At 38.0% G+C, this 23,045-nt stretch overlaps 1 protein-coding gene across 5 annotated transcripts in view; it reads left to right on the plus strand.

Moving 5' to 3' along the window:
* Positions 1-23,045, plus strand: part of LOC140141081 (SPARC-related modular calcium-binding protein 1-like) — a 119,414-nt gene that overhangs the window by 66,486 nt on the left and 29,883 nt on the right. The gene's annotated exons all lie outside the window — the stretch shown is intronic.

Genomic DNA, 23,045 nt, shown 5'->3' on the forward strand with positions numbered 1-23,045 from the left:
AGGTGCACTTGTTGAGGATACAGATGAAGATAGGTACATAAAATGAATTCCTGTGTGGAATGTCCGAAGCAAACATTTCTATCATAATATTATTAGTAGGATATTACATCAGTTAGATGACCTTACCTAAGTCCAAACCTTAGTATATTATTCTTGTTATTTTTTCACACATTCATTGTGTATCAATATCTAGATTGGCTGGACGGCCCAAAACATTTTCACATCTTTTCCTTGTTCAGAAATTCATTTGATTAAATTTTGTATAAGCGGTGTTTAAATACACCTGCTTCGGATAATGGGATTGCAACAGGAGCAAATTGTCACAAGTGTTGGTCTACAAATAATTTGCCAGCGCAATTGAATACAGAACAAAGTTGCCATATTTGTCACCAGAGCAAAGACGTGGCAGGCAAATAACACTGTTAAAGGAGTATTTTGTGATTCTGGCATCCTCTTTTCATGGTATTTTTGAGTAGATATCTACAAAGAAAAGTTTATTCCCAAAATTTCAGTTTATTCTGATTTTGCATTTGTGAGTTATGCATTGCACCACTGTGTTGTAAGTTTGTTATGTTAACACAATAAATACAAATTTGATAATATTTTTGCTAGGTGAATGAATCTGCATAAAATTTTTTGCACACAAACATTATGTAGCCAGAGGTTTCCGGTGGTATAAAAACTTAGGACTCAAAATAATGGCTCAAAGTTAAGGAAAAGACTCAAAACAATACTCAATTTCTAATGCTAGGGAGAATTAAGGCACCTCCCAATTTCAAATGTAAGTTACAAAACAGTGGTCCAATTTCAATTGCTTAGGAACAATGTGGCCCAATTTCTGATGTCAAGGACAAATATGGACTATTCCATTTAAAATCCACACTACCCCTGTGGAAGATTTTGGAAATATCTTCTACAGAGGGACTATGAATTTCAAATGGAATGAACACATTAGGCAGTTCCATTTGAATTTCATACATCCTCTGAGAAAGATTCAGCTTGAATCTTCAACAGAGTGAAGGTGAGTTTCAAATGGAGCTGCCTGAAGTGTTCGTTCCATCTGAAATTCATAGTCCCCTTGTGGAAGATATTTCCAAAATCTTCCACAGGGGTAGTGTGGATTTTAAATGGAATAGCCCAATGGATTATAAAACCATGACCTAACTTCATATTGCTATGGAAAATGCATCTCAGGTGTGTGCCCAGGCTTTTTTTTTGGGGGGCTCAGCCCTGGGTTTTATTGTCAAAAACATGAACAATCACCCCTGAAACAAAATTCTACCCTACATACACTGCAAAATTCCTGGCGGCAGAGTGACTACATCGCACTGGATCTCTGCAGTCACCACCGCCGTGACGCCATAATAACTTACCCTATGGTGGCCGACGGAGTCACTACAGGAGAGTGACTACATCGGAAACAAGGCAGTGGGGTACTATGCAGCAGTGTCATCACGCAGTGACTATAACTGCTATCCTCCGATGTGTTACCTGCTCGATATCGCATCGGCGACTCATGATGTACACCACTGACTAGATTCCGACAGTGGTCTACATCTTGTAGTCACATCAAAGTGACTTCCGTAGCCAGTGCCCCATGCGTCGCCTGATCGGTGCCTAGTCGGCGAACTTCAAGGTGACCACGCTGCCAAAAGGTCGTTGACCGAACCTTGTTATGAGTTCGAACACTCTGGGGACGCGCAGCGATATATCTACAAAATACGCCGCTGATGATGACAAATCGCGTATCGTGCTTGTTTACTGCTTGTATACGCTCTGAAACGCTCATGAATGGAACGAGTTGGTTTTATAATTAATTGATTGATGCATGCTGTACACTGGGTCCATGGCTAGCTGCACTGCCGTCTTTGTGTTTTTTTATCGTGCTTTTGCATTCTTTATCATTTATATTTCAACTGTGAGACTTCCGATTCATTTTGTTTCATTTATTTATTGTTCTCTTTTATATATTTTAATTCTTTTCGTGCTGCCTATTTAATAATCTCATCAACTGTGTGTGTTTTATTTGCAGTTCTTGTTCTTGGTTTATTTGTTTGTTTCATTTCAAACGTTTTTATTTTGCTTATTTGTTTGCTTGTTTTCCCACAAAACTTATATGCTTTGTTTACTTCAGTGGTTAGATGGCATGTTTTGCAATCAAATTAGGCCTATTTTTCATATTTTGCATGATAACGTTATATAGGCCTATTGACACTTTTTTTATTTAAAATAAATTGTGTTTTTGCGATACTAATTTTATTTTCAGCCGAAGTTCGCAAAGTAGGCCTAGGCTATGCCTTAGGCCTAGCATTTTCAATTTATACATTTTGATTTGCCAAAACTTCACTTATTTTGAAGCAAGAATTTTCTGTTTATATTTAAAATTGATTTATAGGCCTAGCATGCATTTTGTTTTACTTTTGTCACTTTCCTGAATATAGGCCTACTGCAAATTTATACCTTTAGGCCTACTGCCGTAAGTTTATGCAAAACTTTGGCTTGTGCTATTTTCTTTTTCTGTTTTTCAAATTGGTGTTTTTTATAGGCCTATTAGTTTGATTCCTTTTTCATGTTAATTTTTTTTACGTTATCAAATTATGCCTATAAATCGGGGAATTTTTTTATTTGTATTTTGTTACTATTGTCGTCGACTGGCGACTCGTAGGTAAACTTTTGTTTGGTGTGTATTTTTGTAAACTTGATGCGTGCACTTTTTAAAAATAGCTGACTTGTTTTTGTTGCTTGAGTTTGATATTCACTTAAATATATTTCACTAAATTTTGTTTTTATTTATTCACATCAATATAGGCCTATTGCAGTGTTTATTTGAAATTGTGTTTTATTTTTTATCACGCAAATATTAATGCTTGTTATAAATTATTATTGTTTTACACATTTAATATTTTAATTCATCAATAGGCCTACATACTTCTTATATTTCTACTTTTAACTTCTTTATTTGCAAGTTTTCTCAAGTTGCTTTCTTTCGAAGTGTTTCTTTGTTTATTCCATTCTTTGCATGTTTATTGGTTTCTTCATGTTTATTTATTTCTTTATTTTTTTTTTATTTAGTTTTTCAAATATAAACCACCAATTAACAAAAATGTATCTTATTCATCATGTTAGTTTATTGAATTATACTTTGTTTACTTATCATGTTTATTTCTTTTACTAACAAATTTATTTTATTCATCTAATATTTCCTTTATTTTTAAAGTCCAGTTTGCAATTTCCCCTCCTTAATCCCCTAAAAAAAAGCAAGAAATAAAAAATATTATTTGAATAAATCAAGAGAATATAAAAAATATGGCAATAAAAGCAAAACCGGCAACCCAAAACGCCCGATGAGCACCCAGGCCCAGTCACGTAGTCACACCGGTGTGACTCTCCTGCAAGTCACCAGCGCGCCCTTGAAAGTCACTCTGTAGAAACCTAGGAGGCTGGCTACCCGGCTATTTCGGACCGGCGATATGGAAAACCGAGGTGTAGTTTCCGATGGAGTGACATTCTGGTGACATCGGCGTCACACAGATGAGAATCTTGCAGTGTAAGTTTGTTTAGCCCATTTGGGCTGGTTTCACACCATCTGGCAATAGAAAAATGACAGAGTATACAGAAGTGTGCAAACATTTCCATTGAAGTGGCAGAAATGTTAATCTTTTGATGGAATGTTTGTTGTGTCTGACACAACAATAGTGCTTGCATTGGAGGGCTAACACACCTGAATCAATTATAGCCAGATGAAAGTTACACTTATAGGAGAGGTGACATATAAATAACGCTCTGTGTGCTAGTTTTCAACATGAAAAATCTAAGTTTCGAGATATATATCAAGAGCTATCTTAAGAACCACTGAACCAATACTAGGCTTGTTTGTACTCAGTTTAATGCATTTTTCATGCTGAATATGGTAATGAAAATGTATAATTCTGAAATTTTTTGAATTTTTAAGAAAAATTTGGAACTTGTCGTCTGCAGTCGACACCTACATTGGGAGGGCTAAGGAAATATTTGATTACTTTCACTTGTACTAATTTCACACCTAAAAGAACTGTTCCGAAATCTAAATTAGGGTCTTGAATGCTAATTTTGAAAAGTTGTTAAAAAGACAAAAGGTCAGGGGCGGATCCAGGAATTTTCCATAGAGGGGGCGCCGAGCCACCACCTCGCTGCTGCGGCTCGGCGCCCACACAAAGTCAGGCGCCGCTCTGCAAAAATACACAGTCAGGCGCCGCTCTGCAAAAAATAGAGGGGGTGCGCACCGGGTGCGCCCCCCTCTAAATCCGCCACTGAAGGTGATACATGTGTATGAGAAAACATTTGCTCAAATTGCATGTATTATTACCAGCTGTTTTTGTGACTGATCACAGCATCTCTATTTGGTTTGTTTGTTTTTTCACTAGCTTTTTATTTTGTTAGTGTTTTAAAAATGAAAGTTGTGAAACACCTAATTTCTTTAGAAAAGAATACAGGGTGGAGAAGCTTCTGTGGTGGGTGCAGCACTTCATAATAGAGGAAGATGCTCTTGATTTCGCCAATTTCCTCCAACTCTGTGCTCAGTGTGATACCTCCCAAAAGATATCTCCTGTGCCCAACAGCTCTCAATTCCCCTTTCCACTGACACTGTCAGAGGGAAGGAAGGAGCCTCCCCCATATGAGAAAAACAGGCCCGTAGCCATCAGGGGGGCAAGGGGGTCCAAAAAATTCCCTAAAAACAATACCATCCCTAAAATTCTGCCACAAATCACCAAAATTGGTGGCACCCCTCAAAAAGTCCACTTTTTGAAAATCCACCCAAAAAAGTCCACTTTTTCAAAAAGCTGCTTCCCCAATTATGAGCATGTACAGTTTTGAGGCTGGTATCACTTAGGGGTGTGAGAATTCCTCTTTTCAGCTGATTTCCTCAAGTGGGTATGGTGCAATCAAAGTATTGGTGCAATAGCTGCTTCTGGCACTGGACCATTCGAAATGATGTGTTTGAGCCCTTTAAATGAAATCTCCATCGGGTGGGGAGTGGGACAAAACAAACTGGGGATTGCTAGCTCCCAAATGTAAACAACAGATGTATTTGGTGTACTATTATTGATTGATTAGGGACGCACTTTTCATTTGATACTGGGGCAAAAAAAAACTTTCCCCACCAACACTAAAAAAAAAAAAAAAAAAAAACCTTCCCCCCCCTAACTGTGTATAAATGCATGAAATTTAAAAAAAAAAACTTGCCGCCCTTTCTTCCCCCGACCCCAACTTCCTACCCCCCCCCCCGAGTATCTAATGGTGCGTCCCTTATGGTGCAATAACCCCTTTGTGATGTATCAGCTGGGCCCTCATAGATCTAACCATGCAGGGAAGTGCCACCCCTGATCTAACATTAGTAAATAAAAATTCCTTTAAAAAAGGAATGGGGACTCAATAGGAGCTTTGATGTGATGGGCTGAAATGTAATCGTTTGGGTAAAATTATCTTCTTTATAACAAGCGAATTCAGGTTGTGCATTATAATTTTTGGAAAACACACTTTCTATTGTCTTTTATAACCAATTATCAAAATTAAACAAACTCATAGCCTATAAAATACATTTTGAATGCTTAGATTTGTACCAAGTCTTTGAATTTTGTGGCTAAAATTGTAAGAAATCATGCACAATTGCATGTTTTTGGCCCCCCAAAATGCATGTTTTTGGCCCTTATTTCCATACATAGGCCAAATATTAAAATTTGACTTTTATTGCCAGTTAGAACTAAGTAAAGGATTAGGATTTAGCTATGTTTCATTTTGGCAAAACAGGATCACAGCTAAATCCTAATCCCAAAAAATTAGTGCCTTATTTTTCTGAAATAGGGAGTAAGCTATTTAAATGAAGAGTTTCTCATGTAAGCAATCTGAATGTTCAGTCCAACCTTATCGCACTGAAGCTTATACATGTTTACATTACATGGAAATGAAAATCAATGGGCTTTTCCAGTTGAAATCCACCCCCCCCCCTGGAAGACATGATTTAAATCTCCCACACAGGGAGTGTGAATTTCAAATGGGGTCACCTGAATGGGTGTCTCCATTCAAAATCTACACCCCCTGTGTGGGAGATTCAATTCATATTTTCCATAGGGGGTGTATGGATTTCAACTGGAATAGCCTTGATAACAAGAGACAAGTATCCTCTCATCTGATGTTAGTGTTACAAGTGTTTGCAGCTTGCCTGGTTGCCAAACCTGCGATTTGTTAGCCCAATTGGGCGACTTTCAAAGATTTTCCCTGCGACTTTTGACAATTTCCTGTCCCATAGAAACCAATGATTTAGAAAAATTGGATGACTTTTCAACATTGGCTCCCGCGACTTCTGATAGTTTCCTGCCCCATAGAAACCAATGGTTAAGAGAAAAATTGGGTGACTTTTCGATTATTTGACTTGCGATTTGGGCTGAAATTTTTTGGCAACCCTGGCTGCTTGCACATAATGCTCATCTCAAGTGACATTTAGCAGCTCTTGAATGTATTTGTGAGAACAGGTAAATTTAGTCAGCTGAGTCAATGTAAGGCAGGGTTGCCAACTTTTTATAGCCCAAATCGTGGGGCAAATAATCGAAAAGTCAGATTTTACAACCCTGATGTATCCAATTGGGCTACCAAATCGCAGATTTTACAACCCTGATGTATCCAATTGGGCTACCAAATCGCAGATTTTATAACCCTGATGTATCCAATTGGGCTACCAAATCGCAGATTTTACAACCCTGATGTATCCAATTGGGCTACCAAATCGCAGATTTTACAACCCTGATGTATCCAATTGGGCTACCAAATCGCAGATTTTACAACCCTGATGTATCCAATTGGGCTACCAAATTGCAGATTTTACAACCCTGATGTATCCAATTGGGCTACCAAATTGCAGATTTTACAACCCTGATGTATCCAATTGGGCTACCAAATTGCAGATTTTACAACCCTGATCTACCCAATTGGGCTACCAAATTGCAGATTTTACAACCCTGATGTAAGGACCACAATAAGAGCAGCCTCAGCTGAATTTTGGGCTAGTTGTCGAAATACCAAATGAAGGAAAATGGGATCCATGTTTCGGCACATCCCCGTATGAGTATTTGTACCCCGCATCAACCCTTAATCTTAATATGCTTCTTAAAGGTCACATCACAAATACTCAGAGTCTTCTCTTAGATAACAGGCATGTTCGCACGAAGCGCTTTTCCTCAAGCAGCGCAGTTCTCAAGCAAAATCTTGGGGAAATTGGCAGTGTGAATTGTCTTGAGATACCAATCCCTAAGTTTGTCCCCAAATGTAACCCCAAGAAATTTTTGGGATTTTGCAATTTACACAAGTGATCCTCTAGTGGTCCTCGAGTGCTACTGCCATGTGAACGAGCCATTTTGCAGTTCTTGAATGCTTGTTTAATTATATCAATATTTAAGATGATTCAATTTGGCGCGCGGCTAAGCTGACATCATCAGGCATCACAAAACTCAAGGATTCCAGTCCTCAGTGCAGGCGGCGGATGACACGATCGAGCCGGCAACTCTTGAAACCGCCCGGCCGTATGGCATTTTCCATATACTCGGTTAGTTTTGTGGGGTTCATTATCGAACCCCAACGGTTTTAGCTTGTATTTATGTTATTTATCAACATAGGCCTATTTGTTTGTGATATTTCAAGCGTTTTAAAATTTCAAAATAATCCCATTCAATTACACGGTCGACGATGAAAATTTACTGAATTTAGGGAATGCATGTCATACACCACCTGCCTCAGTGGTATCATGTAGACACAAAGTCGGGGATTGGTTTACGAATCGCAAATTGGGCTATTCCAGTTGAAAATCACACTACCCCTGTGTAAGATTTTGGAAATATCTTCCACAGGGTGAGTATGTTTTTCAATTGTAACTGGTCAGAGTTAATTATTTTGAAACCCATACTTCCTTTGTATATGGCTTTACCTATATCTTTCACAACTGGAGTGAGTATTTCAAATGGATGTTCCCCAATTATCTATTCTATTCAAAATTTATACTCCCTCTGTGGAAGACTTTAGCTAAATCTTCCACAGGGGTAGTGTACACCTATCCTCAAGAATTCAATACTGTCTGCACATACTTAATGATATCACCAACCACGCTGTCGTAATCTCGAAGTGCTGAATGTCACTAGAAGATTTGAAGGCTAAGATTTCTTGTTTGTTCCATGTTTACCCCGATGTTTACGTAATGATGATGATCGTTTACACAAGTCAACTTTGAGCAATTATATAAGCTTATGCTTCTGAAGGTTATGTTGTTTTGCAGTGAAAGCCGGGAGTGAAAGGTTTCAATTCGGATCCGTGCGTAGTAATGCGGGGATGTAAAGTAATATGATGATGATTATCACTGATACTAGCCAACCAACCATTTAAGTCTGAATGTGATTCTTTTAAACACTTCTAAAGGTCACAAATAGTTGCATAATAAAAGACACTTAGTTTGTAAAGTCCAGGATTATTCGTGGGTGGACCTTTTTTTGTGGGTGGACCTTTTTGGTCTTTTTTACAATATCTTCTGAGGACATTTTTACAATATCTTCTGAGGTCGTATTCATAGGTACCTCAATTTGGTGCGCCATGTATCTCATTTGATAGCGCCAGTCAAGCACCATTTAAACCAATCAATAATCCTATTGCTGAAGAGGATAATAAGCTTCTATCTATTTCTATAGAATCCTTAAATTGCTGTAGTCTTTGTTTGCTTTGGCTAAATCCTGTTCAAGTGGTGGGGTAATAAAAGCATTGTATTTTGTCTAGGTATGTATAACCAACAATTAACAATGAGAGGACATTCCTGAACCTCATTGACTTGGGGATGATTTGAAATGACTGCCAATTATGACTGTTTGATATTTATTACCAGCAATGTGGAAAAAGAGACACACGTAGAACCGAAAAAAAAGGTACCATTTTGTTGAAGGAGCAGAGTTCAACAAACCATAACCCCGCTTCTGGATATCGTTTGAAGTCAAATGATATACCATTTTAAAGCTTATGATATATATTTTCTAAACACGAAATAAAACAAAATTGACCAAGGGCCAACTTTATCGGGGATTGTGTGTCGCACAGTGATGTAGGAAGAGGTAGTTTGACCACAGACCTCAAGTTGCCACAGTTTATATTGATTCAAGTGGTTACTAGGGTCAATGTTAGTCATGGTCAGTGGTCTTGCTGATGGTCAAAGGTGTCAAGCCATACTCAGACCAACAGGGTCTCTCATCAGATAGCATGGTCAAGTCATGATAGCCATCTATGGCACACGTGTGTCAATATTATTACAAATGTATTTGTATGGTTATTCCACAAAATAATGAAAGTTGAAACTAGTAATTTTTACATTTGAAACAATTTATATGGTAATATATTTGAACATTTTGGTGTGTATTTAGGGTTTGTTAGTGTCAATCTTGTTTGTTTGTACTTTTAAGCTCTCTTAGTGAATTAGCATGTTGCACAATTTTTTAATTTATGTGGAAATTCAGGAGAATGCAAAAATAATGAAAATTTATTGTGTGTAAATATTTTCACCTAAACAATATTTACAGTGAAACTGTCAAATTGCGTATGATAAGAACTTTGACATTTATGTTACAAATGACATATTTTTGAAACAGCGTGTAGCTGTATGTGTGGGTCAATAAATACAATGACCTATAGTTTTTGTGAAAATTTATTTTGCAAAAGGTGAAATGAGCCCGGAAATGAGAGTTAGGATCTTAAAAAAAAGTCCACTTTTGTTGTCAAAAAAGTTATAAACAAAAAGGGCTTATCCTCAGAATCTCACATTTGAAAAAAAAGAATGAAAAAGGACCTCTTCCTTTTCCTCCTTTGGAAAAAAACTGAAATCTTAATCTACTTACAATGCTAATTTTGCATTTAAGGGTAGATGCGGTATTGTTGGTCGAAGCAGCCGAAAAATCTATTTTTATTGTCTAAATCAATATATTATTGAAAAATAACACTTTGATGTTTTGCAAAAGTTCATTCTACAAATCATATACTTTGAAAACTTGCTTAATTTAACAGTTAATGAGTTATGTACATTTTACAAAAGTGTTGTTGTTTCAGCCCTCATTACAACATAACTCAAGAACCGCAGGACCTACAAAAGTATTTCTGTGAAATTTGAATTCTTCTACACACTCGCAAGGAAATGAGTAATGCAATTTTTGCCAAAGCTCACTACCATTCGCAAGATGTTGTGAACTACCAAATCGCAACACTTTAAAATAGTGTATTACCTTAAGGGGGGAAAAAGTTCCCTCCTAATATTAATTCATAACAATCCTCCGGACATGAACCAAATTTTAAGGGGGTGGTAATGCGAAATCTGTTGGTGAGCAAGTAGGGGGGATGCGAATTTTTTTTGCCAGGAAAGAGAGGGGAATTTTAAGTTTTAAATGGAGAAATTTTTGAACGGAAGCGAAGGGGAAACACAAAATTTTTTGTCAAAAAAATTGAAATCCTCCAACCCACCCAAATAAAGGTTTATCGGCTTTTGCATCATATGGTTCACACTCATTTCAAAGCTACATTGTAGTCAGAAACCCCGGTCAGAAAGCGAGTGTTTACAAACATTTCTTGCTAGTAATTTGGCGATGTGTAATTGAGCAAAAAAGTGTCGCAAATTACAGCCTACAGGCAGCTACTGTACAGGATATTGATAACAGTTTCCCTGTGATATCTAGCCCAGCTGATCAACAATATAAATACAGATGGCTCAGTCATTAGCGCCAATCCGACTTGAAATGTGGGGGGACAATTGGCCTGAATTGTCAAAAAGTGGCTGAAAAGAACAAAAAATGGGCCATTTTGCCGGAAGATGGGGGGACACGTCCCCCTGGGATTGACGCCCATGGGCTCAGTGCAACACTGTCTCACAGTGGCGTTGGAAGCATTATTAAAATTAAGGGGCAAGGATGAGTATTTTTGTGCCTGTTTTACTGGGATATTATATTAGCATGCAAAATGTTTTCAATTTCAGACTATTTTTGCTTGAAATGAAGGTAAATGGGGTCATTTCTTGCCCCTCCCCTCCCCCGGCCCACTTTTAACTTGTCAGCCTTAAAAACCCAAAATTACGAAAATTCATTTTGCCCACCCCATGCACTCCGGAAAAAATATTCCTGGTGCCACCACTGCATATAGAGCCCATACCGTTCCTCTTGTGTGCCAGCTTTATTTGTCTCAATATTTAAGTGCAAACGCTACTAGCTCATGTTCCCCTACAACTTGTGTTGACTTCTATATTAATACACTGGGTCGGGCTCAATCTATATGCAATGGGTATAAAGGACGTACCACCGCTGTCTGATCCAAGCTGTCAGTGTTATTTAATCATTGGTGTCAATTTAATTGATATTTATTCGTAATTTCCTTGATTTAGAAGTAATGCATGTATAAATGTGTCTGAAGTGTGATATGTTTGTAACCATCAGGAAATTACTGTATGTGTTTGACAGCACACAGCCTGGCTATTAGCAGCATAGTGCAACTTTTAAAACTTAGAAGCCAGGCTGTTAACATACTGGTGCGCTCGACAATGGTTACATAAAAACTTGTAGAGGCACTGTCAAATCAGAAAATCTAAAATTCATTGACTATAATTGACAATAAGATTATTGTAAAGAGTATAGGTTCACCCAGAATTTGAGGGAAAAGTTGTAAAAATTAAGACAATTTGTGTTCAATTTGCATTTTGGTATATCGATGGGGTCAAAATTTCTTGAAAAATTGGTGTATTAATGGGCCACTTTCAATTTTTCAGCGGCACAAAACCAAACTTGAGTACCCCCCTCAGGGTCACTATTGACCCATGTTGCACTAGATAGCAAATCAGTACAGGAGTTTGAAAAGGGAGAAATGGATTATGAGAATTATAAAATATCTTCTCTGGAGGATCATATGTGATGTGATCAAGCAAAATCACTCGGAAATATTGATTTTGCGAAAGAGCCAAACAAAGGAAGTATTGCCTTTTGTTTCCTATTATTTTGGAAACTCTAACTGCTCACATCTTTTGAACTGGCAGTCCAAATTCAATGGGGTTTTCTGCTAAATGTAGCTTTGCAAATGCCATTTACAATCTTACAAGAAAATGAAAATTTAATTTGTCCTACTTCAGATAGCTCTTGATCAGAGCCCTCGCAGTACCTTAGAAGATCCAGAGATCCCCAAGTAAAATAAACCCAAGCAAGTGACTAGTATTAGTAAAGAAAATGTATATAGGCCAATCCATTCTGTAAAAAATTAATACCACTCCCATGCATCACCCAGCAGTAGCCTACATGTATTCACTATAGGCAAGTCACCAACAAGTAAAGTAGGACCACTTATTATAGATCACTGTCTACCTGAGATATTGGTCTACCCCACACACCAACCGCGAAATTCCAGTGACAGCCGGTCTTTACTATAGTGTCAGAGGGCATATGGCATGGTTTTTTCATTTTTTCTTTCAATTGGATGGAAAATAGGTTGGCTTTGGAGCAAAGCTAACTTCAGACTGATTTTGCTTGATCACACCACATGTTGGTTCAAACCTCTTTAGAGGCTCTATTATGGTGTGAAATTATGTGCTTAATCCCTGTTTCAGGTTTTTGTTTGGTGAAAAGACCAAAACTTTTCAGGGGGTATTTTGAAAACAGGTGGTCGCAGGTGTTTACAGTATTATGATTGATACCCCCTTCGTACTGGTGCCCCTTGATCAGTTCTGGTGCCCCCCTCCCCAATCGGATGACTCTGGTTATGTCACTGCATTTTATAGTTCTGTTCTGCGGTAGTCAACTTCAAATGTGAAGGACTTTAATATTGTTGACATGTGGTATGGAGATAAAAGAAGAATTTATGTGATGCGATCAAGCAAAATTAGTCTGAAGTCGGACATATTCAATTTTCAGTTTCTTATAGGATTGTAAAGAGCATTTGCAAAGCTACATTTTGCAGAAAACCCCATTGAATTTGGACAACCAGTTCAAAAGATGTGAGCAGTTAAAGAGTTTCCAAAACAATAGGAAAGAAAAGGCAATACTTCCTTTGTTTGGCTCTATCTCAAAATCCATATTTCCGACTTCCAACTGCTTGATCACATCACATATATAGAAACAGACGAGGACCCGCTAATTGAATTCTACTATTTATAGAGGGTCTATGTTTATAGTGCGCATGGATATTGGTATTTATTTATAGAATATGAAGAAATATATGAACTTCACCTTCAGTAAACCCTGCTAACAAGAAGTATGATGACATTGAAAATCAGAATTGAATTCTGAACGCAAGAATATTGAAATTTTAAAGGCATATGTATGTGATCTCCGCAAAGGAGAATAAATATTTTATTTTTTCAAATGGTATAATCCCTGGTGTATTATTATAATCCCAGAAAAAATATACAACATCTCGGAATGCCCCTTTAAATGGGAAGGATAAGTCAATGTAATTGTCAGTTGGTGTTTTCTCATAATGAAAAAAAGGTGAAAATTGGTGAAAATGAAGAAAAACGGGCAGTGTTAAGCTTCATTGAATTGTGTGTCTAGCTAGCTACAAGTGTCCAACTGTCCATAAGTCAGTGTCCATAACACCCACAGACAATTGTATTGACTTATAGACAGTTGGACACTGACTTATAGACAAACTCCCAACATTTTTGTCAGAGTCACAGGACTCTTATTTGATCACGAAAGAGTAACTGGTTGCCTTCTACTCTTTGTAAGCTTACAGATTTTTATACTGTATCTATGGCTGAGATACATAAGTTAAGTTTCTATGGGTTTTAAGCGCACAGTGAGTGGTCGGTTTTTAAATAACCAAAATTGCTAAGTTGACGACAAATTGTCGCTGCAGGTTGATAGGCAACAAGCTATCTATATAGTGTGTATTAGAAAAAAGGGGAAAAAATCTCAATCAACCACTAAAATAGGAAAATCGGGACTCCCTAGGCCTGTACGCAGGGGAGGGGGTGCACTCCGATTTTGCAAAATTATTAAAAAGTCCCCAGAATACCAGTTTGCTAGCATAGCGAGCAAAAAAATCAGGTTTGTTTGCTTTTGGGTCAAAAAGAGGTCCAAATTTTGGGAAGAAGGTCCACTTTTTACAAAATTACCCCCCCCCCCAGAAAAAAGGTCTACATTTTCAAAATCCACTCCCCCAAAGGCTCTCTGGCCATTTCAAAGACCCAGAGTTGGGGATCAACTCCGATGATTGTAGCTCTTTAAGTTAGGCGGGCAGCCTAACTTATTTCTTTCTTGCCATTTCCTCTTTCTTTCTTCTTTCTTCTTTCTCACAATTTGCTACTACTTCCACATCCTTGATCGGATTTGGACCAAACTCAGTCACAAGCAGTATTGGGTAGCTGGCTACAAAAGTTATGGGTTGTTTAACGTCAGAGGTCATCCAAGGGGTCACAGGGGTCAAAAAAGGTCATTTTAACCGAAAATGCTCCGATTGAGCTGAAATTTAAATGCAATGATCCTTAGGACATTCTAAACATGTTTAAAATATTTTAAAATTTTTTAAGGTAATTAAGGGGTCATAAAGGGGTCAAAGGTCAAGTTTTTTTCAAAATGCTCCAATTGAGCTGAAATTTAAATGCAATGATCCTGATGACATCCTAAACATGTAAAAAATATTTTAAAATTCATTTGAGGTCATTAAGGGGCAATAAAGAGGTCAAAGGTCAAGTTTTCAAAATGCTTCAATTGAGCTGAAATTTAAATGCAATTATCCTTGTGACTTTCTAAACATGTTAAAAATATTTAAAAATTCATTTAAGGTCATTAAGGGGCAACAAAGGGGTCAAAGGTCAAATTTTCAAAATGCTTCAATTGAGCTGAAATTTAAATGCAATGATCCTTATGACATTCTTTACATGATTTAAATATTTCAAAATTCATTTCAGGTCATTAGGGGTTATACAGAGGTCAAAGGTCAAGTTTTCAAAATGCCAGCTTTCCACGATCAAGGTATACTAAAACGGCAATTTATGAAACAGTTTTATTAAAAGTAATACTATCCAACACCCAGCACAGTATTGGTTGATCAGATCATCACAATCATCCGCCTAACTTACCTCGTGCCCTTGCAAAGGGCACAGTTGCTCTAGTTTGAAATTGTTTTTAGCTCCACAGCCTATATACAATTTTACCCAATATGAGTACATTAGACTAAATTTTGACATTTCTGTTCCTAATCCTAAGCCCCTATTTTGCCCCAAAAATCAGTTCCCTGTTCCCAAAGTTTGGCGATGCACACCCCCAGGAATTCCCTCTGTAATTTTCCTCCATAGGCATATATATAAATAAAGATGGTTGGAGTCTCAACTCCATCCCTTTTTTATCTACTTTTGTAGATTCTGCCCAATTTTGTTTAGACAAACTATTTTGCCCAAAATTCAGTTCCCAAGTTTGGTGAAAGCACGCCCCCAGGAAACCCCCTTGTAAATTTTCCTCCATAGGCATATAAATAAAGAAGGTTGGAGTCTCAATTCCCTTGTTTATCTACTTTGTGGATTCTCTGCCTAATTTTTTTTGAGACAAACTTATTTTGCCCAAAAATCAGTTTCCTGGTCCCAAAGTTTGGCAACACACACCCCAGGAACCCCCCCTGTAATTGTCCTCCATAGGCATATAAATAAAGATGGTTGGAGTCTGGGTTGGCCTCTCAATTCCCTTCTTTATCTACTTTGTGGATTCCGCCTAATTTTTTTGAGACAAACTTCTACTTAGCATGCAGCCCTTCCAATACACACACCACCAGTCGGACCGTGGCATGAATGTTTCCGAACCACACTGGATGGTGGTGAGTCAAGTGAACTTTTACGCTAATCAAATGCTTAATTGGACATGCCAGTTAGACACACAGTTGATGTAATCATAATACTTGCAAACCTGTTGGGTAGTTCAGTAGCAGAGAAGATGACTTACACTTCCCATAATGCATTTCTTCCATTTTAATTTCCTGCACTGATTTGCTCTAGTGCAACATGAGTCGATAGTGACAAAATATACCCTCAATGAACAGAGCACATCCAGATCTTGCAAAATATGATTATTTCTTAAATATCAACCCGTGTTTAGCCAGTCTATTCTCAACATGAAAAAATGGAACCTGTACCAAGCAGTGGGAGTGTCAAATGAGGTGATGTGTCATGTTTGCAAAGGATTCTGGGAAGGGTAAGATATCTTCTCTGGCTCATCAGTGGTTAATACTGTAAAAGTTATATTTTCCACAGCGCTAATTTTTCATACTTTTCACCCAAGTTTGAACTCGGCAAAAAACTAAAATTCATTTGTTTATAAATTCACGATTTCTAGCTATAGATCCATACACAACAGGAGTACATTTGCCCTTTGTTATTTTCAAAGTAGGCCTAGATGCTATAAAGCGTCAAAAGTACAAAAATAAAATAATGTATTATGAAAATGTCTACTTTCACAGCATGCATGAACTGGCTCCAAATCAGAGAAGATGTCTTACCCTTCCCAGAATCCTTTGCAACATGATACATCACCTCATTTCATCAAATGATATTCCCATTACTTTGTAAATGTTCCCTTTGTTTTCATGTTGAGCATATAATGGCTAAACATGGGTAGATAGTCAATAAACAAACATATTTTGCAAGATCTGGATTAGCTCAGATTCTGAGCATTGATATTATTCCTCAATAAAGTTGTCATGTTTAAAACAAAATGTGAAAACCATGACCTACCCTCTCTGAGCTGTTCTAGATGTGCTGCTCGGCTGGCAGCAGTCACTAAATATTTCATGATCAGAGGTGAGGGGCAGTCTCAGGACCTGAGGTGATCAGAGGGTTTGTGTGTGGTTTGTACCCTAGTCACTAGACTGGACTTATGCCATATCATGAGGGCTCTGATTAGATCTGGATGTTTTGTGTTCATTAACCCTTAACCCTAACCCTCCTGTATACTTCAAAATACTACTTGAATATGCGCTGTTCGTGCGTGCATCCCACGTGGTGTGATGACGCAATCGCCCTAAGTGATATGTAGGCACGGTTTCGCTGGCCAGCGAAGCCCAAGACCGCTTGGCATGCGAGGGGTCTCGGGTTCGAATCCCACCCAGAGCAAACAACTTCTTTCTTTCTTTTCTCTCTTTATTCTTTCCTTCTTTCCCTTCCCGTCGCCAAAAAGCCCTTAGGGGGTTAGGGTTAAGGTACTTTTTGTCACTATTGACCCATGTTGCACTAGATAGTAAGCCAGTACAAAAAATTGAAATTGAAGAAATGCATTGTGGGAAGTGTGTAATATCTTCTCTGGGCTTCAAATGTTAATAGCTAGAAAAGACGGTTTGATTCATCATTTTGATTTGCTTGGCAAATTACAATATGAATCAGGTCAATGACCTTTGCGGATGTACTGTTGGCAACCACACTGAGGCCTTACTGTGATATCAGCTGATATCTATAACTTATATAAACTATAATCACGTACTGTTAGAATTATATAGTGAAGAAGCTACTGTAAGCGCTGTCAGAGATAAACTCAGAACTGACATCTTGTCAATCATACAAAGTATGCCGCACTGGGCAGGTCAGCAACCAATCATGTACCAAAATGGTCCTAGAAAAGGGGTAATTGATATACCAAAAGACTGAAAATGCTACTGTTTTGTGGCACGTCACTGTAAGTACCCCCGGAATTAATCTAACAGTGTTTACCTTCAACACTATGGTGTTTAAGGAAGCGTTTATTAGTATAACACTTTGGTGTGTTTAAGTATAAGCTTTAGAGTGTGATTAGTTGAAAAGGAAATGAAAGTGTAGACCATGTATATACGATCCACTTATAAGAACTAAGCACCGGCGTGTCCAGGATCTTTTCCTGCGGGGGGCTCAGAGAGGCTTTCAGAGTTATGCAGCCAAAAAACGGCTGATTTTACATGAATTTTAACAAAGTGCGAGGGGCTTCAGCACCCAAAGACCCCCCTCGACACGCCGCTGCTAAGCCTCCGAGGGATGCAAAATTCCGGCCAATCCCGCGGGAAAAGTGGATCCCAATGGTCATTCTGAAGAAGCCATCAGCAAAGATGGCGAAAGTCAAAAAATCTAATCAAGGGCATTTAATGAAAGTGTTAGGTTTTATTTCATAATAATTTTGTAATATGTTGGATTACATGTAGAGGTTTCTAAAAATACCAGTAATATCTAGATGTGGATATTAACTATTTTCAGTTGTTAATTAACAAGTTCATGTGTTATACAGAAACAGAAACATTTTTATTTGTAGTGAAGTTTCCTTCATTTCTCATATCGACTGCTTAGTGCCAGAAGTGGGTAAGTGCAATAGCTGCTCTGTGAACATTTGGCAATTTACACACAGTATAGCTACTCCTCAAATATGACAGCTACACATGGCAGCTATTACACTTACCAACTTCTGGCACTGAGCAGTCGATATTGGAAAAAATGTCTGATTTTACTGGGAGCAAGACCTACCGCGATACTTTTTGAATGTAACACCGATACTTAAGTGATGCATTCCCATAATAGTCTATACTTGCTAATTATAGCAGGTAGTTTTGACTCCTGGCTGGTTGTTTGTATGCTCCCCAATGTGTAGGCTACACTTATAGCTGTATTCAATTACTTGATGGAATATGCACTTTTGGTATGGAGTCTCCACAAAATACCGGAATAAATGTGTTTGAGCTTGTATGACCAAAAGCTACCAAATATACTTTGGTATGACTATACCTGTCTGCAGGCCTGTCGGAACCGCAGCGGCAGGTGCGGCCATGGTCGCACCACTTTTCAGCATAAAAAAAAAATAATAATCAAAATAAACAAATTGACACTGTCAAAAGACATTGTCGTAGTTTTGCAGTTTAGTTAAAATTGTACATCCATTTTCAAAAGTGTGAGAGCTTTAAGGGGCTTCGCCCTTAGACACCCATGAGGGGCTCTGCCCTTCAATGCACGCTGGAGGTTTCACCACCAGACCCCCACTTTCCACCGCACCACTTTAAAATTCATTCCGACTGGCCTGCCTGTCTGTCCCGGGAGGGGAGGGGTTCTGGGCAACTTTCAAGTAATGTCTTATTTTGACAGGAAGGAGCAAAACCCAAGAAACTAATACCCGTTTACATTAGGCAAAAGTCGTAATCGACTTAAGCCGTATTTTGAATTACGACCGCAAATTAATTCGTTTAGTGGGTGTTTACACTGCATCGGCTTAATTCGATTTCAAATTCGCATTGACGAATATCGAATTCGTTTGTTACCAATGGTAACGGCAGATAAATACGAATTCAACAACGTGTTCGTTTACATTAGCGAAAAGTCGTAATTAATGACGACTTATTTGAATTCACTTAAAATGAATGATGATACAAATCATCATTGGAATTACGACTTTTGAATTACGACTAATTACGACTGTACCTGTTTACACTTATGATACGAATTAAGTCGATCACGACTTTAGTGAATTCGATTACGACTTTCGCCCAATGTAAACGGGGTATAAGATTTGGGGTAAAGTGCCCCCTCCCAAACCTGATGCCTCCACTGGAGAGAACGAGGCTCAGGAACTACCCATGGCTGAGAAACTTTTTTCCTGTGGGGAACTTATGTACTAGGGGCCCACTTATGTCTGCCACTTGAGTGGGAGGGGGCTGGACCTAGTCGGGGAATTTTTTGGATATTGTATTGTCCCCACTATCATTCAATTCATATGCACTCATTTACGATACCATGCCTACTAATAGCCGATCAACTTCAGACTTGGTATGGTGATTGGATATAGTGGCCTGATGTGCTGTATAGTTTTGTGTCATGTTATTTGCATATTTATGAATATTAATGAGTGTGAATATTAATGAGTGTGAATATTAATGAGCGGATTTGCATATTTTGCATATATTTTCATTAATCCACTCTGCAGCTTAAACACAATAACTGATCAACTTCAAACTTGGTTGTGATAGTAGTGGTGGGCTGATGTACTGTATAGTAATATGTGTCATGTTATTTGCATATTTATGAACATGAGCTCATTTACATATTGCATATTACTTTGTTATTTACACACCTTTGTGTGGGGCTACCTTAATTACGAACAACATAATTCCAGTTATTGTTTAAATATCCAACTATAACTCCACATTGTAATGACGTACATTTATACCAAATTAAATCCGATTAAAAGTTCATTATCATGATTCCCTGGACCCGGGGTACTCAGTACAAATGACCATACTGGGACGTGCACGCAAATATGGGTAGCATTTTCAGCCTCTTGGTATATCAATGACCCCTTTTTCAAACCCTATTTTGGTATATGAATGGGTCCTTTTTTCAAAATTTTCTCAATTTTTTCGGAAAATAGCCCAATTTTTCCTTAATCTAGCTAAAATTTTCACAATTTTCCCAAAATTTTGGGAAAATTTGTAAAAACTACGACAATTTGGGTTAAATTTTGACTTTTGGTATATCAATGGGTCCAAATTTCTTGAAAAATTGGTATATTTATGGGTCCACTTTCAAATTCTCAGCGGCACGTCCCTACCAAAACCAAACTTGAGTACCCCCGGGTCCCTGGACAGCAGATGCAAAAATCAGAACATTTATTATTTACTTCTCACAACATCCTGATTTTCTTGATCGGTCCTAGTTGCATTGAACTTAAGATCTGAAGTGTATAAGCCCCCTAAAATTATAATTTTGTGAGCGCTACACTTATGTAATCTGTCCTACGCTTGACTCTAACTGTCAGATGTAATTTGAATGGTATACGTGCCCTTTGCAAAACCACTGGCTACATACAAGATAGAGTCAACAGGTGCCAAAGTTGGATGCGCTACACTTGACACTCTCTGTCCAATGCAATTAACAGTGAACTTGCCCTTTGCAGAACCACAATGGCCTCATCCCAATTGCATAGTTCAATAACCTCAATTAAATACTCATAGTACAAAATTTGACCTCAAGTTGCAGAGTATGAGTTTTTGTACCCATATTTTCTAAGGTCATTCAATGAATGTATAAATGTATTGGGGTTTATGAACTGTGCCCTGAGAGATGAACATGTTGTGGATCCTAGTGAGAGTTACTGGTTGTTGAGGAGACTTCAGCTGATTAATATTGTATAATTATTCATTAATTATTTTAAAGAATGTTGAATAAATGAGAATAATAGAGTGAGAGAGAAAATGTGTGTGCGATGAAAGTGGAGGCAATGTTGGCTAGAGGAGGGGTAGTTGGATGCTGATGTCGTGCTGTCTGTTGATCTAGAATTTTGTGATTGAGTTATTTATAAAAGTTATGGAATTCTAAATTTGATAATCTGTGGAAATCCTATTTGTCAGGCCCCCGGAACCCCCCCCCCCCCCCAGGTTTCCCTAGATCCCCTAAAGCAAATTGGCCCAGAAGAATTTGCGGAAGAGCATGAAAAATAAGAAAATAATAATATTAAAATGAGCCAAAATATTCTTTCTTGAACTTGGTCAGTTGGTCTAGATACAAAATTGTTAGAGCAAATGCTGGTCAGGGCTAAAATTGCATTCAGTGAAACAAATTCTTGAACAGGTGTACATGCAAAAGTCGCACCCATAGCCAGGATTTATTTTGGGGTTGGGAGAGCTAGAAAATTGATCTTTTATGAATTTTATCTTCAAAAAAGGGCTAAATTGCAAGGTTTTTCCAGAAAAAAAGTGAACCTTTTGTGATTTTTTTCCTTCACAAAGCAGCTTCAACATTGTGTCTACAGAAAAAAAAAGTGAACCTTTTTGCTGGATTGGCATTTTGAGCGGGTACATCACATCACAGCTCCGCCCCCACCCCCTAGCTATTGGCTTTGGCAAAAGTTCCTCTTTTCAAGCAACTTCTTCCATTTTTCATTTTAATTTTGCACTTGCTTTGTACAAAAGTACCTTTCCAAGTCCAATTTTATTTTTTGGTTCAGCTTGGTGTATGTAAAGGGTTATATGTTCCTTGGCCCGGACTTCTCAGCTGCGGCGGAGACATGAATAAGTTTCAACTGCTAGCACATGAGGTAGTTGTTGGTTTTGGATGTTTTCAACCATCACTCTGCAACACCCACTCATTATGCAATGCTTGAACACAACTGAAGGCGATGATTAAACGACATGTTTGTATGGATTATCAAAGTCATGGGATATGAAATACCTGCGTTATGTGTGATCTACGCTCAAGTGGATGTATGTGGTAATGCCAAGATATGTTGCATGAGTTTAAAGGGGCATTCTGTGATTTTTGATTAAATTTGGTTTGCACAAATTATGACTCATCGTTGTATGAGTGGTTGAGCTCTCCAAAAATTTACTCGATTGTACACCAAATTTGACCCAAAAAAAGGCTGAAATTATACCAATTTTTGGAAAATTTCCACAAATTTTGCTCAATTTTTGTTTAAAACACACCCTTTCTCAAACTGAATTTTCCTGAAATTGAGGGCAATGAATAAACCAAAATGGCTCAAAACGCACCCGAGTCTAAACTAATTGACTGCAAATGCCCACCGAATCTGCCGCACATCCTCGTACCCCCATATCCAATAAGGACCCCCTCCCCGGAAAGTATCACATCAGGGGTGGTAAAATATCAGGCAATGAGTTAGCCCTTTAATAATGTTGTGCAAATATCTAATGTACAATGGCAGCAAGGACACAGCACATGACATAACTCATGCACCATTTATCATGATGATTACATGCGTCATTATCAAGTGACGCACACCGTCCGTCGCCACATTAATGTCTCCATGTTTGTTTATTCATTAGGCGCTAAATCTCAGTGCATTTTCATGACACTTGGAGTCGAATACTAATCCACATTCAGGAGCATTTCATGATCCACAGCATCAACCCCCACTTTTCTCAAAAAAAGTTGAGATTTTTATATCACTGGAAACCTCTGGCTGCATAATGTTTGTTTATGTGCAAATAAATTCTTGCAGATTAATTCGTTTAGCAAAGATACCGTCAAATTTCAATTATGTTCTGGTGTACAGAACGTAATTCAACATAGT

This window comes from Amphiura filiformis, chromosome 19 (genome assembly GCF_039555335.1).
Source record: "Amphiura filiformis chromosome 19, Afil_fr2py, whole genome shotgun sequence".
NCBI classification, from domain to species: Eukaryota; Metazoa; Echinodermata; class Ophiuroidea; order Amphilepidida; family Amphiuridae; genus Amphiura; species Amphiura filiformis.